General features: G+C 40.8%; 1 pseudogene; it reads right to left on the reverse strand.

Moving 5' to 3' along the window:
- Positions 1-16,422: 16,422 nt before the first annotated feature.
- On the reverse strand, positions 16,423-17,526 carry LOC121821814 (tripartite motif-containing protein 43 pseudogene; annotated as a pseudogene).
- Positions 17,527-18,643: the final 1,117 nt, after the last annotated feature.

Raw genomic sequence — 18,643 nt, forward strand, 5'->3', positions numbered from 1 at the left:
CACTAAGATATGTTTAGTATTTAGAGAGCATCAGGAGTCATTATTAGTATGTTAAGATGGATTCCAAAGAGTGTTTAAAATGGGGATGAGGAAGACACAAAAATTTAATGTAACTTAATAAATCCTAGTGGAGTGAAGATTCCTTTCTTTCTTTCTTTCTTTCTTTCTTTCTTTCTTTCTTTCTTTCTTTCTTTCTTTCTTTCTTTTTCTTTCTTTTTTCTTTATTTCTTTATTCATTTATTTATTATTTTTATTTTTTTTTATTTTACAACACCATTCAGTTCAACATAATAGCCACAGATTCCCCTGTTCTCCCCCTCTAGCCCCCTCCCCCTCCCCCCAGCCCATCCCCCATTCCACCTCCTCCAGATCAAGATCTCTCTCGAGGACCAGGGTGGACCTGGTAGACTCAGTCCAAGTAGGTCCAGTCCACCCCTCCCAGACCGAGCCAAGCGTCCCTGCATAAGTCCCAGGATTCAAACAGCCAACTCATGCAACAAGCCCAGGACCTTGCACCAACGCACAGCTGCCTCCCAAACAGATCAAGCCAAATGACTGTCTCACCCATTCAGGGGGACTGATCCAGTTGGGGGCCCCTCAGCCTTTGGTTCATAGATCCTGTGCTTCCATTCATTTGGTTATTTGTCCCTGTGCTTTATCCAACCTTGGCTTCAACAATTCTCGCTCATATAAACCCTCTTCTTTCTCACTAATTAGACTCACAGTGCTCCACCAGGGGCCCAGATGTGGATGTCTGCATCCAGATTCCTCAGTCCTTGGATGGGGTTTATGGCACAACTATCATGGTGTCTGTCCATCCCATCACCAGAGTAGGTCAGTTCCTGCCATCTCTGGACCTTTGCCAGCAGTCTTTTGCGGGGGGGGGGGGGGGGGGGGGTATCATTGTGGATCTCCGTGGGCCTCCCTAGCTCTCTGCTGGAGTGAAGATTTCCTATATGTAAAGTTTATTTGAGTCTTATAGCTAGAAATATGATTCAGAGAGGATTATTTCAAACTGAGTTGGGAGGAATCCTACAGATGAAGTCACGACCTGAGTTATCATTCATGCTTTTACTTCTATGTAACATCTTCCCAGTGTTTGAATTAAAATCCCTACATTCACAGGTGTTACATGATAGGAGACCAAGAGATGGAGTCCATTGTTTTCCCTCAGGAAATTTTCTTTGCCTCCAAAGAACTAATCAGATGCTAGAAAGCCTTGACCCTTGTTGATTAGATAATAGAATTCATTTAGAATCTGCCTTTGATAATACAAGGGAAAAAAATGATGATTTGGTTCATTTAAGTGAATTTTTTGGGTGTGAGCTGAGCTCTGTGCAGAGCCCTCTATTCCTCCTCTTTGGGGGTCTGAGGATTACGAAGTCTGATACAGGATGAAAGAAAGCATCCTCAAGTGTAGGTTGTATTTCCACTTTGGAGAATTCTCCTTTTAACTCTATACTCTATTTTTAAATGAGTTAATTGCTTCCTTGATGTCCAGTTTTTTAGGTTCTTTATTTTTAAGATATTATCCATTTATAGTGTGTGGAGTTGGTAAAAATCTTTTCCTCTTCTCTAGGGTATCATTTTGTCCCAGTGATGGTGTCCTTTGCCAAACAGAAGCTTTTCAGTTCCCTTTATTAATTGTTGCTTTTATTAACTGTACAATTGGTTGTCTGTTTAGAAGGCCAATCCTGTGTCTATGAGTTCAAGACTATTCCCCACTTTCTCTTCTATTAGGTTCAGTATATGTAGTATATTTTGTTGTGTTTGATCCAAATGGAGTTGAATTTTATACAAGGCCATCAGTATAGATATATGTTCAGTGTTCTGTGTTTTGAGGACATTATCAATGTATCAGGTCAAAACCATTACAGTATGATCCTAGAAAAATACAATGGTCTATCTACACCGGAACGGTGACATACTCCTACTTAAACCCATGTTTTTGTTGTTGTTTTTGTTTTTTGTTTCCCTGAGGTGAGGTGTTTGTGTTATTGTTTGGTTTTTTGATTTTTTGTTTTTTGATTTGTTTTTTTCAAGACTGTTTTTTCTGTGTTAGAGCTCTGGCAGTTCTGGAACTCTATATGCCATGCTGATGTCAAACTCACAGAGATCCTCCTGCCTCCTGAGTGTTGGGATTGAAGGAATGGGCAACCACCACATGACCTAAACACAAGGTTTTTAAGTAGGCATGTGGATAATAGGTAAGCGGCTTGCCTATTATTATTATTGGCAGAGTATGAAAACCTTCACTTGAAATAATTGATCTATTCCATTGAGGTTACCAGGAGACTTTTTCTGCATTTTATTTTTTGGAGTATCACTATCTTTCCATTATGATTTCTTACTCTTCTCTTCCCTACAGAAAATATTCATCACAAAGTAGAATGGGTCCAATGTGAGTTTCTCTTTCTTCCACATTGATATCCTGCCTTAGATGCCAGGCACTCACTCTCCCAACTGACATTCATCCTCCAGCACCAAAGCAACGTATATATATTTATATGATAATCTGTTATCTAAAAGGGTATACTATGTTTAAATACTTTTAGAGAGGTTAATCATGGCTGATATTGGAAGCATGAGTATCAGGATTTCAAAGCCCTTATCACTTACAAATTGAATCCCAGATAACTAATATTATTTGGAACTATTTTTCAAAAGGAAAAAATATGGAAAGGGCTATATCTCAGTTTGCAGAGTGCTTGCTTAGCATGTACTAGTTTCTGGGTTCAATCTTAAGCATCACGTATAATCTGCATGTAAACTCAGGAGGCAGAGGCAGACACTAAAGGTCATACACACTTAACTACACATGAGTAGCAGACCAGCCTGGGATAGAGGTGAATGTTTCTCAAAATAACATTAATAATCCTAATAATAATTTTGAGAAACTCAGTTGGGAGTTTGAGCTTGATAGCAGCCTTTCTTCTTCACTTAGATTAGAACACAATCTCTTATATATCAAAAATGTTTTCCTCTTTTAGGCATGTGTTATTTGCTATGTAGTTGATTCCTATGTTTAGAATCATGCTTGTTTCCCACACCAATGGGACAATAAATTGAACACAAATTAAAAATGCAGTATAGAAGTATCAAATACTATGGGGCAGGAGAGCATACTGTAGTTACCAAAAGGTGATTGCAGGCAATAAAAGTGGAGAATTCCAGGACACTGTACTAGGTCAGGCCAGTCTGAGAAATCTACCTTCTAGAAAACACGTGTGGTAGGGAACACAACAGAATAGGTGGGGCCAGGAAAGAAACCCTTCTCTTTTGATAATACACAGAGTCATTCATCAAAGTAGTTATTATGAGGACCAATTACATAAAAGACTGAAGCAGGAACATCACAAATTCAAACTAAACCAGGACAACTCCTATATATCTTTCTGTGCCCTGACATCACTTCTTTGGATGAAAGGCCTGAGTGATTTCCAGTACTGGGATTAAAGTTATGTGCCACCAATGCCTGTCTCTGTTTCCAGTGTAGTCTTGAACTCACAGAGATCTAGATAGGATTAAAGGGATGTGCGACCATTTTCTGGCTCTGTTTCAGGTGTGGCCTCAGGTTCAACTCACAGAGATCTAGATGGATCTCTGACTCTAAGTGATAGCATTGTTGTGTTTCACCACTGTTGGGCCTTTTTGTCTAATCTAGTGGCTGGATCTATCCTCTGATCCCCAGGCAAATTTTTTTGAGTACACAATATATCACTATATCATTTCCTGTGTAATGGTTTCTAAACTATACAAAAGTAGATAAAGTAAGCTCACTCACTAGTGTGGTGGTTTGAATAAGAATGTCCAACCCCCATAAACTCATTTATTTAAAACCTTAGTCACAAGTTATTTAAAAAGTAAATTTTAGGGCTTTGAGGGATGGTCTGGTCAGTAAAATGCTTGTTCAAGCATCAGGACATGAGTTTGGATTCTTAGCACCTAGACTCTAAGGCACTGTCGTGTGTGTGTGTGTGTGTGTGTGTGTGTGTGTGTGTGTGTGTGTGTATGCAGTCTCAGCACTAGGAATCAGCCATAGGAAGGTATTTGGAGCTCACTGCCAGGCAGTGGTCAATTAACATTTCTAGGCTGAATTTGAGGTTCTTTGTCAAAAATAAGGTGGAGGACAATTAGAGAAGACTCTAGCATCGGTTTCTACTGTAAGTATGCAAGCTCAACCATGTGCATAAGCAACTGCACACATGTGCTCACACTTGCCCAAACATGTACAAATATATACAAAATGCATGTGTACAAACTAACTTCCTTATTTTGTCGATCATTGTTCTATAATTTTAGTTCCTAATGCTTTGTTTATCTATTGTTTGAAATACATCGTGCAGAATATATGAGATGGGATTTGTTCTTTGTACATAATTAATAAACACTTTACCACCATCTATTACAGCTTTCTTTATTTTCTCTACATTTTTTCTTTTATTCTTTACTCTTTCTGGGGTCTAGCACTCAGCTCCCAAATAATGATATGGAGAAATATTCTTCTCTATGAATGTCGGGCCTTAGCTTGGCTTGTTTAAAAGCAGCTTTTCATATTTTAAATTAGCCAGTCTAACTTTTCCCTCTGGGCCTTTACCTTTTTCTATTTTTGTATATCTTTTTTTTTACCTTTTAGTCTGCTTCTGGTGGTATGGCTGGGTAGCTGCTCCTCAGCATCTTTCTCTTCTTCTCCTTTCCTCAGTACTTCCTCTTCTCTTATTCTCCAATTTATTTTCTCTGACTGGCTGCCCCATCTATCTCTCTCCTGCCTAGCAATTGGCCATTCAGTTCTTTATTAGACCAATCAGGTATTTTCGACAGGCAAAGCAACATGGACTTACAGTGTTAAACAAATGCAACATATCTTTGCATCATTAAACAAATATTATACAACATAAACAAATGTATCATATCTTGAACTTATATCCCACAGTTCTCTTTTGATCGGTTCTTTATTAAATACCAAAGTCATCTACTGTAGCATGAATCATAAAAGTTCTTATTATTAAAATCAAACACGAGGCAAGTTATTGGGGTCCATGCTGGTAGATCAGAGAGACAGAACAAGCCACAGCTAACCTCACCTGGTCAACTTCTCAGCTGGTCTTGTTTCCTCAGACTGGAAGACTCTGTTTCCTCAGACTGGAAGCTTCTGTGTCCTCATCCCAATGGCTCTCAGCTGAACTGCTGCTTAAAAGCCTGAATGCTTAACCAGTCAAATGCTTAACCAGGCCAAATGCTTCTTGTAGCTTGATTTTTCCGCCTTGCCCACAGTCAGGACAAATCTCTGTCACCCGCCAGTCCCACAGCCGCTCAGACCCAACCAAATAAACACAGACACTTATATTGCTTTCAAACTGTATGGCCGTGGCAGGCCTCTTGCCAACGGTCCTTATCTTGCTAACTGTGCTTTTATCTTAAATTGATCCATTTCCATACATCTATACCTTGCCATGTGGCTGGTGGCTTACTGACATCTGTACCTTGCCATGTGGCTGGTGGCTTACTGGCGTCTTCACATGCTGCTGGTCATGGCAGCGGCTGCAGTGTCTCTGGTCATGGCGGCGGCTGCAGCCTCTCTGGTCATGGCAGCTGCAGCCTCTCTGGTCATTGCGGCGGCTGCAGCCTCTCTGGTCATTGCGGCGGCTGCAGCGTCTCCTTCTGCCTTTCTGTCCTTTTATCCTGCCTAGCCACGGCCGATCAGGTTTTATTTATTAACCAATCAGAGCAACTTGACATACAGACCATCCCCCAGCACAGCCAAGTGCAGACCATCTCAAACACCTGCACTCAGGCCCATGGTCCTAATCATCCTCTATACGGACCTGCTGGGTAACGCCACAAAGAACCTGAGAATGGGCTCCCACAGGACCTACAGAACATCCCACAGCACTTCCCCTTTCTTTTTTTTTTTTAAAGGAAGGTTTTAACTTTTACAAATCTCCAAAGTCAGCTTGGTATATTTGGGAATTTGGGCGTAGCTTCTCTTAACTACTTCCTGCTGGAGGGGGGCGCTGTATCTTATGGGGATGCAAAGAAAATTTTAGGATCATGGAGTAGTCCGTGAGACCGTATCGTCTGAGCCAGTTGCCTTGAAACGATTCTGGATGTTGGATCATCTGGGCCATGGTGTCATCGGAGACCTTTCAGGTGGTCTTGGCTGATCAAACCTGATGTATCTCAATCTGGAAAAAATCCATAGCCTCTGGCTTTCTGTAGAGACAAAAGCAGAATCTCCTTTCCAAAATAACACATCCTTATATCCAAATTTTAAAGTCAAGATATCTTTAATATATACATATTGGTTTAACTCAACATCTTTTACGATTAAATGTTTTTCTGCAGTTAAAAATCCCAAAGACAATATAATCCAAACTCTCTGTGTGATATCCATTTTTACATGGCTTATCAAGTCTCAGAAATAGTGGGTCTACACTTTTATCCAAGCAGCGTGTAGCCCAGAAACCTCTTTTATTTATTTATTTATTTATTTATTTTTACTAGCAAAGGCTAAATCCACCACGCAGCTTAATGTTCCATTTGCAGAGGCCTCATTTCCGCCTTACTGCAGGTTAAGCACACACACCAGGAACCCGCCAGTAACTCAAACCGGCGGCTGCCGCTCATTTGAGAGAGAGAATTAGGAACTGTGGGGCGTTTACCGACGTCACCGTTCCTGGAGAACTTACCGACGTCACCGCTCCGTGTGTTGAGTTCTGAATCCTCTTTACCACCACGCGAGGATTCTTCTCAGATCACACTTTATTGGAGCGCCTCTTGGTTAAGGGACTTTGTCTTTAGTATTTTTTTTATTTCATTACACCGGCCTTTATCCCTGTTCATTTGTCCTTTTTCTTTAGTCCCTCTCTTTTTTTTTTCTTCCTTTTTTTTCTTTAGCCCTTTTTTTCTTTAGCCCCAAGTTCGGGCGCCAAATGTAGCTTGATTTTTCCGCCTTGCCCACAGTCAGGACAAATCTCTGTCACCCGCCAGTCCCACAGCCGCTCAGACCCAACCAAATAAACACAGACACTTATATTGCTTTCAAACTGTATGGCCGTGGCAGGCCTCTTGCCAACGGTCCTTATCTTGCTAACTGTGCTTTTATCTTAAATTGATCCATTTCCATACATCTATACCTTGCCATGTGGCTGGTGGCTTACTGACATCTGTACCTTGCCATGTGGCTGGTGGCTTACTGGCGTCTTCACATGCTGCTGGTCATGGCAGCGGCTGCAGTGTCTCTGGTCATGGCGGCGGCTGCAGCCTCTCTGGTCATGGCAGCTGCAGCCTCTCTGGTCATTGCGGCGGCTGCAGCCTCTCTGGTCATTGCGGCGGCTGCAGCGTCTCCTTCTGCCTTTCTGTCCTTTTATCCTGCCTAGCCACGGCCGATCAGGTTTTATTTATTAACCAATCAGAGCAACTTGACATACAGACCATCCCCCAGCACAGCCAAGTGCAGACCATCTCAAACACCTGCACTCAGGCCCATGGTCCTAATCATCCTCTATACGGACCTGCTGGGTAACGCCACAAAGAACCTGAGAATGGGCTCCCACAGGACCTACAGAACATCCCACAGCAGCTTCTAGTTTCTCATCCTCATGCCTTATATATCTTTCTGCTTTCTACCACCACTCTCTGGGATTAAAGGCTGGCTTCCTGGGATTGAAGGGGTGAGTCACCATGCCTGGCTGTTTCCAATGTGGCCTTGAACTCACAGAGATCCAGAGGGTTTTCTGTCTCTGGAATGCTAGGATTAAAGGCGTGTGCTATCACTGCTTAACTAGTGGCTTTTCTGTTCTCTGACCCCAGATAAGTTAATTAAGGTACACAATATTTTGGGGAACACAATACCACCACAATCTACTATAGTCCTTTATTTCTTCTTAAAATGCTATCATACCATTTATATTATTATGATATTGTAATAAATGTATATATTTTTAGAATAACTAGGCATCTTGTTAATCTTCAGCCTGGATCAAATTTTCAATTTCAAAGATTAGGTAAGAGGAAAAGGTAGTGATACATATAAACTGATACTGAACTGGAAGAGGCAGTGCATGCCATTAATCCCAGCACTTGTCAGGCAGAGGAACCTGGACATTTTTGAGTTTGATACCTGCATATTGAGTGAGTCCCATGAGAGCTAAAAATATAGAGTGTGACCATGTCTCAACAAAACAAACAACAAAAACTGGAAATTATGGAGTACCATTATTAGAAATGTGAGCTATGTCTCTGTACCCACTTTTATTTTTTCTTTTAATAATATTATTAAGAAATTTTCTACTCATTTTACATACAAACCACAGATCACCCGGCCTCAACTTCCCCAATGCCAGCTTTCCCCTCAATGCACCCCAATTCCCACCTCCCCCAGTTTAAGGTCTCCCATGGGGACTCAACAGAGCAGGTACATTCAGCTGAGGCAGGTCCAAGGCCCTACCCTCTGAACCAAGGATGCACAAGGTGTCACACCTTACACACCAGGCTCCAAAAAGTCCAATCATGGAACAGGGATGGATCCTGATCCCCCTGCCTGTGGCTCCCCCAAACAGTTGAAGCTAAACAACTGTCTCCAGTAACCGGAGGCCTAGTCCAGTCCCATGGTGGCTCCATAGCTATGGTGAAATCTCTTTTAGACATGTACTTAAATGTAGTGTATGTAAAGAAAGAAACAGACATTTTTCCACTTAATTGTATTTTATTATTTAATAGCAATAAAAGAGATAACAGTACAGTAGGAAATATTTACAAAATCATTAATGTGCTGCATTAAAGGTTCTCCCTTCATGGCCACTGGAGAAGAAAGGCCGGACAGGGTTTTTGAAGGTGCCAGAGGGGTACCTGTATATGAGGGAACTCTTAGCAACATTTATGAAACTTAAACATCCACGCTCACAATCCAGGAGCACCCCAACTTTGCCCAGGGGCCTCTCTACGTAGTGCCAATATAGAGGGCATGTGGTGAGGAGACTGTAATGATTACCCTCCTTCATACACACAAGAAGAAAGGCACCCTCAGAGTCAGGCATTTGGTTTGTATTCCTTAACCAGGAATTCTCACAGACCCCTACAGCCCAGTCGCCAGAGCCCTGCAAATCCACCTCCCAGTAATATTTCTGTGAGTTGAACTCCAAGGATGCCCAGCAAGCCAAATAGCATCCAACAGAATCCACAGATGCATCCTTAAGGTGAGGTCCGAAGCTGAATTCCCTCAAGACATTAAATAGGTTCATGTTGGAATGGGAGATGGTTACATTGTCAAAGAAAATGGGCACCTGGAATTGCTTGCACCTTTCAGTCAGTCCAGTGATGGGTAGGGCACTGAGTTCGGGTTCCATACCTTCCGGCATGCTCAGCTGCATTGACTCACTCCTTTTGACCATGTCATCCAAACCCTGGAGCAGTACCACATATGGCTGGTGGGACATTGCCATCAGCTCCTGAAACATTTCTCTTAGTTCTTTGCTCTTTTGGACCATCTTGGCTTCACTCTCCCTCAGTTTCTCTAACACATATTGGCCTTCCTTTCTCATGCACTCGATATGTTTCTCTCCCTCTTTACAGAGGAATAGATGCAGCTCCCTGTACTCTGACCTGATCATTTCTACCGGCAGAGTCACATAGTCCATCCACAAAGTTTTTAATCCAATCTCTTCCTCAATATTCTCTTGATTTTCTTGGATCTTCTCCCATAAAGATGCCATCTGCTTCAGAAGTCTTTCCATTTTATCTTCAGCTGCTGACTCAATGGGACAATGTCTGTGACCTCTGTGCTCATGGGAGTTAGAGCAGAGTTGACAGAGGGAGATCCTGCTCTCAACACAGAAGATCCTCTTTGTCTCCTTGTGGCTCACACACTTATGCTCCTCAGAGCTCAGGTCCTTCATGAGGCTGGCTTGTCTGGCAATGGACACCAGCTTCTTCAGAACAATGTTGGTTCTCATTTCCTTCTGTTGGCATGGTTTCCGACACATAGGGCAGTGGTCTGGAAGTTGGGTGTCCTCCCAGGAAAGCTGGAGGCAGGCTGGACAGAAGCTGTGGCCACAGCTTATGGTGACTGGCTCTGTCAGGCAGCTCAGGCAGATGAAGCAGGCGAGTTCTTTCTGGAAGTCTTGGGAGATGTCTGATTCCATTTTCCAATGGAATAGTCTCTGGTCTCAGCAGTGTCTGTTGGGCACACAAAAATATTAGCTCAGCTCTGTGGTGTGACCCTCAATGTGTGGGCTAGAAGGATCTAGCACTCTAGGAGTCAGAATGTATGGAAACACACTCTGTCTGGTTTAGAGAAGAATGAACCTGGCTGGACCCTGGGTGTCCTTATATACTCTCCAGAGACCACACTCATTGGAAATAGCAGTAATCTAATTGGATGGAAGATTGAATTAAATCTATGGGGAATCCTCACAAAATAATCCTCCACTAGTTTTGCTGAGTCACACATCTTATCTGGGTTTGGTAAGTCACACCTTTAAATCAAGAGTCCTAGCAATTGGGCTGTTGAAGCAGGAGGAGTTTTAATTCAAGGCCTGCCTGGAATATACAGTGAAAACTTATATTCAAAAAAAAAAATAAAGAGCTATTTTACTACAATATTTCACTGTTTCTAATATTTTGTGATGTGCTTATAATTTTCATTTACCTTTTCCAATTTAACAGTTAATGATACCAATCTGTGATTTTAGGAAATTTCAACATTAAAAAATTTCGAATAATTCCTTGAGAATGAACTTCAACTCATGTTTATCAAATTCACCTCAACTGCAATTTCTTCAAGATTCATCCCTTTTTTTACCCATCCCCTTTCTGTTCTTTCCTTTTTCTTTTCTTTTTTTTTTTTTAAGTACATGGGGAAAGCCAGGGGCTGGTGGCACACGCCTTTAATCTTAACACTCAAGAGGCAGAGGCAGGCAGATCTCTGTGAATCTAAGTCTAGCCTGGTCTACAGACTGTGTTCCAAGACAGGCTGCAATGCTACACAGAGAAACACTGTCTAGAAAAAAAAAGAAAGAAAGACAGAAAAGGAAAGAAAAACCAAAAAAAACCAACATGTTTAATGAACAAAATCCAAGAGGCTATGATTTGTCCTGTGAGGAAATTTTCTTGATTGAATCACTGGAATTAGGAAACCCCACCTAAACTCAGATGATTTGAGATGTGAGAATTCATCTTAAATCTTAGCTGTACCTTCTGTTGGCAGCCTGTATAAAGGACATGGAAGAAGGAAATTCTTTCATCTTTGCTATTTGTCTTCTTGCTCTTGTTCTCACTGGCAAGTTCATCCCTTCACTGGTGTAAGACCCGACTTTTGGTTTGTATGGTTTGTATTATTTATGTGGAAAGCCAGTAGTTGTCACTGAGATATGTTTAGTATTTAGAAGCATCAGGAGTCATTATTAGTATGTTAAGATGGATTCCAAAGAGTGTTTAAAATGGGGATGAGGAAGACACAAAAATTTAATGTAACTTAATAAATCCTAGTGGAGTGAAGATTTCTTATATGTAAAGTTTATTTGAGTCTTGTAGCTAGAAATATGATTCAGAGAGGATTATTTCAAACTGAGTTGGGAGGAATCCTACAGATAAAGTCACGACCTGAGTTATCATTCATGCTTTACCTTCTCTGTAACATCTTCCCAGTGTTTGAATTAAAATCCCTACATTCACAGGTGTTACATGATAGGAGACCAAGAGATGGAGTCCATTGTTTTCCCTCAGGAAATTTTCTTTGCCTCCAAAGTCCTAGGCAGATGCTAGAAAGCCTTGGCCCTTGTTGATTAGATCATAGAATTCATTTAGAATCTGCTTTTGATAAACCAGGGCAAAAAAAAAAACAAACAGATGATTTGGTTCATTTAAGTGAATTTTTTGGGTGTGAGCTGAGCTCTGTGCAGAGCCCTCTATTCCTCCTCTTTGGGGGTCTGAGGATTACGAAGTTTGATACAGGATGAAAGAAAGCATCCTCAAGTGTAGGTTTTATTTCCACTTTCGAGAATTCTCCTTTTAACTCTACACTCTATTTTTAAATGAGTTAATTGCTTCCTTGATGTCCAGTTTTTTAGGTTCTTTTTTTTAAGATATTATCCATTTATAGTGTGTGGAGTTGGTAAAAATCTTTTCCTCTTCTCTAGGGTATCATTTTGTCCCAGTGATAGTGTCCTTTGCCAAACAGAAGCTTTTCAGTTCCCTTTATTAATTGTTGCTTTTACTAACTGTACAATTGGTTGTCTGTTTAGAAGGCCAATCCTGTGTCTTTGAGTTCAAGATTATTCCCCACTTTCTCTTCTCTTAGGCTCAGTATATGTGGTATATGTTGTTGTGTTTGATCCACATGGAGTTGAACTTTATACAAGGCCATCAGTATAGATATGTTCAGTGTTCTGTGTTTTGAGGACATTATCAATGTATCAGGCCAAAACCATTACAGTATGACCCTAGAAAAATACAATGGTCTATCTGCACTGGAATGCTGATATACTCCTACTTAAACCCATGTTTTTGTTGTTGTTTTTGTTTTTTGTTTCCCTGAGGTGAGGTGTTTGAGTTGTTGTTTGGTTTCTTGAGTTTTGTTTTTTGGTTTGTTTTTTTCAAGACTGTTTTTTTCTGTGTTAGAGCTCTGGCAGTTCTGGAACTCTATATGCCATGCTGATGTCAAACTCACAGAGATCCTCCTGCCTCCTGAGTGTTGGGATTGAAGGAATGGGCAACCACCACATGACCTAAACACAATGATTTTAAGTAGGCATGTGGATAATGGGTAACCCACTTGCCTATTTTTATTATTGGCAGAGTATGAAAACCTTCACTTGAAATAATTGATCTATTCCATTGAGGTTACCAGGAGACTTTTTCTGCCTTTTATTTTTTGGAGCATCACTATCTTTCCTTTATGATTTCTTACTCTTCTCTTCCCTTCAGAAAATATTCATCACAAAATACAATGGATCCAATGTGAGTTTCTCTTTCTTCCACATTGATATCCTGCCTTAGATGCCAGGGACTCACTCTCCCAACTGACATTCATCCTCCAGCACCAAAGCACCTTATATACTTATATGATAATCTGTTATTGAAAAGGGTATACTATGTTTAAATTACATTTATAGAGGATAATCGTGGCTGAAATTGGAAGCATGAGTATCAGGAGTTCAAAGCCCTTATCCCTTACAAATTGAATCCCAGATAACTAATATTATTTGGAACTTTTTTTGAAAAGGAAAAAAATGGAAATGGCTATATCTCAGTAGCAGAGTGCTGGCTTAGCATGTACTAGTTTCTGGGTTCAATCTTAAGCATCACATATAATCAGGTGTGTTTTCATCTGCATGTAAACTCAGGAGGCAGAGGCAGACACTAAAGGTCATACTTAACTACACATTGAGTAGCAGACCAGCCTGGAATAGAGGAGAATGTTTCTCAAAATAACATTAATAATCCTAATAATAATTTTGAGGAACTCAGTTGGGAGTTTGAGCTTGATAGCAGCCTTTCTTCTTCACTTAGATTAGAACACAATCTCTTATATATCAAAAATGTTTTCCTCTTTTAGGCATGTGTTACTTGCTATGTAGTTGATTCCTATGTTTATAATCATGCTTGTTTCCCACACCAATGAGACAATAAATTGAAAACAAATTAAAAATTCAGTATTGAAATATCAAATACTATGATGCAGGAGGCCATACTGTAGTTACCAAAAGGTGATTGCAGGCAATAAAAGTGGAGAATTCCAGGACACTGTACTAGGTCAGGCCAGTCTGAGAAATCTACCTTCTAGAAAACATGTTGTGGTAGGAAATACAACAGAATAGGTGGGGCCAGGAAAGAAACCCTTCTCTTTTGATAATACACAGAGTCATTCATCAAAGTAGTTATTATGAGGACCAATTACATAAAAGACTGAAGCAGGAACTTCACAAATTCAAATTAAACCAGGACACATCCTCATATATCTTTCTGTGCACTGACATCACTTCTTGGGATGAAAGGCGTGAGTGCTTCCCAGTACTGGGATTAAAGTTATGTGCCACCAATGCCTGTCTCTGTTTCCAGTGTAGTCTTGAACTCACAGAGATCAAGATAGGATTAAAGGGATGTGCGGCCATTTTCTGGCTCTGTTTCAGGTGTGGCCTCAGGTTCAACTCACAGAGATCTAGATGGATCTCTGACTCTAAGTGATAGCATTAAGTTGTGTGTCACCACTATTTGGCCTTTTTGTCTAATCTAGTGGTTGGATCTGACCTCTGACGCCACGCAAATTTTTTTGAGTACACAATATATCACTATATCATTTCCTGTGTAATGGTTTCTAAACTATACAAACTTAGATAAAGCAACCTCACTCACTAGAATGGTGGTTTGAATAAGAATGTCCAACCCCCATAAACTCATTTATTAAAAACCTTACTCACAAGTTATTTTAAAAGGAACTTTTAGGGCCTTGAGAGATGGTCTGGTCAGTAAAATGCTTGTTCAAGCATCAGGACATGAGTTTGGATTCTTAGCACCTAGAGACTAAGGCACTGTGGTGTGTGTATGCAGTCTCAGCACTAGGAATCAGCCATAGAAAGGTATTTGGAGCTCACTGCCAGGCAGTGGTCAATTAACATTTCTAGGCTGAAGTTGAGGTTCTTTGTCAAAAATAAGGTGGAGGACAATTAGAGAAGACTGTAGCATCAGTTTCGCCTGTAAGTATGCAAGCACAAGCATGTGCATAAGCAACTGCACACATGTGCACACACTAGCCCAAACATGTACAAATATATACACAATGCATGTGTACAAACTAACTTCCTTATTTTGTCGATCATTGTTCTATAATTTTAGTTCCTAATGCTTTGTTCATTCATCTATTGTTTGAAATACATCATGCAGAATATATGAGATGGGATTTGTGCTTTGTACATAATTAATAAACACTTTACCACCAGTTATTACAGCTTTCTTTATTTTCTTTAGATTTTTTTTCTTTTATTCTTTACTCTTTCTGGGGTCTAACACTCAGCTCCCAAATAATGATATGGAGAAATATTCTTCTCTATGAATGTCGGGCCTTAGCTTGGCTTGTTTAAAAGCAGCTGTTCTTATCTTAAATTAGCCAGTCTAACTTTTCCCTCTGGGCCTTTACCTTTTTCTATTTTTGTATATCTTTTTTACCTTTTAGTCGGCTTCTGGCAGTATGGCTGGGTAGCTGCTCCTCAGCATCTTTCTCTCCTTCTCCTTTCCTCAGTACTTCCTCTTCTCTTATTCTCCTATTTATTTTCTCTGACTGGCTGCCCTATCTATCTCTCTCCTGCCTAGCTATTGGCCATTCAGTTCTTTATTAGACCAATCAGGTATTTTAGACAGGCAAAGCAACATGGCCTCACAGGGTTAAACAAATGCAATATATCTTTGCATCATGAAACAAATATTTTACATCATAAAAAAATGTATCATATCTTGAACTAATATCCCACAGTTCTTCTCTTTTGATGGGTTTTTTATTAAATACCAAAGTCATCTACTATAGTCCTCTTTTTCTTCTTAAACTGCTATCATACCATTTATATTATTATGATATTGTAAGAAATTTATATATTTTTAGAATAGCTAGGCAACTTGTTAATGTTCAGCCTGGATCAAATTTTCAATTTCAAAGATTAGGAAAGAGGAAAAGGTAGTAATACATATAAACTGATACTGAACTGGAAAAGGCAGTGCATACCTTTAATCCCAGCACTTGTCAGGCAGAGGAACCTGGACATTTTTGAGTTTGATATCTGCATATTGAGTGAGTCCCATGAGAGCTAAAAACATACAGTGTGACCATGTCTCAACAAAACAAACAACAAAAACTGGAAACTATGGAGTACCATTATTAGAAATGTGAGCTATGTCTCTGCACCCACTTTTATTTTTTTCTTTTATTAATATTATTAAGAAATTTTCCACTCATTTTACATACAAACCACAGATCCCCTGGCCTCATTCTTCCCCAACGCCAGCTTTCCCCTCAATGCACCCCCATTCCCACCTCCCCCAGTTTAAGGTCTCCCATGGGGATTCAGCAGAGCAGGTACATTCAGCTGAGACAATTCCAAGGCCCTCCGCTCTGAACCAAGGTTGCACACACTAGGCTCCAAAAAGCCCAATCATGCAACAGAGATGGATACTGATCCCCCTGCCTGAGGTTCCCTCAAACTGTTGAAGCTAAACAACTGCCTCCAGTACCCGGAGGCCTAGTCCAGTCCCATGTGGCTCCATAGCAATGATGAACCCTCTTTTAGACATGTACTCAAATGTAGTGTATGTAAAGAAAGAAACAGACATTTTTCCATTTAACTGTATTTTATTATTTAATAGCAATAAAAGAGATAACAGTACAGTAGGAAATATTTACAAAAAGCCTAATGTGCTGGATTAAAGGTTCTCCCTTCATGGCCACTGGAGAAGAAAGGCTGGACAGGGTTTTTGAAGGTGCCAGGGCGGGTACCTGTATATGACGGAACTCTTGGGAACATTCACGAAACTTAAACATCCACGCTCACAATCCAGGAGCACCCCAACCCTGCCCAGGGGCTTCTCTACATAGTGCCAATATAGAGGGCATGTGGTGAGGAGACTGTAATGATTACCCTCCTTCATACACACAAGAAGAAAGGCACCCTCAGAGTCAATCATTTGGTTTGTATTCCTTAACCAGGAATCCTCACAGACCCCTACAGCCCAGTCCCCAGAGTCCTGCAAATCCACCTCCCAGTAATATTTCCCTGAATTGAACCTCAAGGATCCCCAGCAAGCCAAATAGCATCCAACAGAATCCACAGATGTATCCTTAAGGTGAGGTCCGAGGCTGAATTCTCTCAAGACATTAAATAGGTTCATGTTGGAATGGGAGGTGGTTACATTGTCAAAGAAAATGGGCACCTGGAATTGCTTGCACCTTTCAGTCAGTCCAGTGATGGGTAGGGCACAGAGTTCAGGTTCCATACCTTCCGACATGCTAAGCTGCATTGACTCACTCCTTTTGACCATGTCATCCAAACCCTGGAGCAGTACCACATATGGCTGGTGGGACATTGCCATCAGCTCCTGAAACATATCTCTTAGTTCTTTGCCCTTTTGGACCATCCTGGCTTCACTCTTCCTCAATTTCTCTAACACACATTGGCCTTCCTTTCTCATGCACTCGATATGTTTCTCTCCCTCTTTACAGAGGAATGGATGCAGCTCCCTATACTCTGACCTGATCATTTCTACCCGCAGAGTCACATAGTCCATCCACATAGTTTTTCTTTCCATCTCTGCCTCGATATCCTCTTGATTTTCTTGGATCTTCTCCCATAAAGATGCCATCTGCTTCAGAAGTCTTTCCATTTGATCTTCAGCTGCTGCCTCAATGGGACAATGTCTGTGACCTCTGTGCTCATGGGAGTTAGAGCAGAGCTGACAGAGGAAGATCCTGCTCTCAACACAGAAGATCCTCTTTGTCTCCTTGTGGCTCACACACTTATGCTCCTCAGAGCTCAGGTCCTTCATGAGGCTGGCTTGTCTGGCAATGGACACCAGCTTCTTCAGAACAATGTTGGTTCTCATTTCCTTCTGTTGGCATGGTTCCCGACACATAGGGCAGTGGACTGGAAGATGGTTGTCCTCCCAGGAAAGCTGGAGGCAGGCTCGACAGAAGCAGTGGCCACAGCTTATGGTGACTGGCTCTGTCAGGCAGCTCAGGCAGATAAAGCAGGTGAGTTCTTCCTGGAAGGCTTGAGAGATGTCTGACTCCATTTTCCCATGGTAATAGTCTCTGGTCTCAGCAGTATCTGTTGAGGACACAACAATATTAGCACAGCTCTGTGGTGTGACCCTCAATGTGTGGGCTAGAAGGATCTAGCAGTCTGGGTTTAAGAATGTATGGAAACACACTCTGTCTGGTCTAGAGAAGAATGAACCTGGATGGCCCCTGGCGTTTCCTTATATAATCTCTAGAGACCACAAACACTGGAAATAGAGTAATCTAATTGGCTGGGAGATTGAATTAAATCTATGGCCAATCATCACAAAATAATCCTCCACAAGTTTTCCTGTGTCACATATCTTATCTGGGTTTGATAGGTCACACCTTTAAATCAGATTCCTAGCAAATGGGCTGTTGAAGCAGGAGAAGTTTTAGTTCAAAGCCATCCTGAAATATACAGTGAGAACTTGCATTAAAAACATATAAAGAGCAATTTTACTTCAATATTTCACTGTTTCTAATATTTTGTGATGTGCTCATAATTTCGGTTTACCTTTTCCAATTTAACAGTTAATGATATCAATCTGTGATTTTAGCAAATATAAACATTAAAAATTCCTAATAATTCTTTAAGAATTTACTTCAACTTATGTTTTTCAAATTCAACTGCAACTGCAATTTCTTCAAATTCATCCCTTTTTCTACCTACTCCCCTCTCGTTCATTTCTTCTTGCTTTCAACAAAAAAAAACTACATGCGAAAACCAGGGAGGGAATGTTGGTAGCCCAGGACTTTCTTCTTAACACTCAGGAGACAGACACCAGCATATCTTTGAGAGTTTCAGGCTAGGCTGGATTACAGAGTACATTCCAAGACAGGCTCCAAAGCTAAACAGAGAAACCCTGTCTAGAAAAATGTAAG

Source organism: Peromyscus maniculatus, chromosome 12 (genome assembly GCF_049852395.1).
Source record: "Peromyscus maniculatus bairdii isolate BWxNUB_F1_BW_parent chromosome 12, HU_Pman_BW_mat_3.1, whole genome shotgun sequence".
Taxonomy (NCBI): domain Eukaryota; kingdom Metazoa; phylum Chordata; class Mammalia; order Rodentia; family Cricetidae; genus Peromyscus; species Peromyscus maniculatus.